We start from the raw sequence: 375 nt of genomic DNA, 5'->3' as shown, positions 1-375 counted from the left end.
TCCCCTAATATGGACATATAATAGTGGGTAAAATGTATAACATAACTTTTATGTACAATGTTAAAGACTAGTTTGAAATAATTCATTTGTTAACCAAGATAAAAATAAATAAAGTAATAAATTGATTTGAATCTTTGAATCTTTTAGAGCTAGTTTAAAGAGAAACTACAAAATTAATTACTACTGTATTACTACTTTATTTAATATAAAAATACTTACACACAACACACACAAACACAGCCCACACATATATATAATCTTATTATAAATAAATATAATATATATATATAATATATATCTATATACCTATATATACACACACAGTACTGTGCAAAGGTTTTAGGTAGGTGTGAAAAAATGCTGTAAAGTAAGAAC

Source organism: Polyodon spathula, chromosome 7 (genome assembly GCF_017654505.1).
Source record: "Polyodon spathula isolate WHYD16114869_AA chromosome 7, ASM1765450v1, whole genome shotgun sequence".
Taxonomy (NCBI): domain Eukaryota; kingdom Metazoa; phylum Chordata; class Actinopteri; order Acipenseriformes; family Polyodontidae; genus Polyodon; species Polyodon spathula.
Note: the sequence above shows the minus strand (reverse complement) of the source record.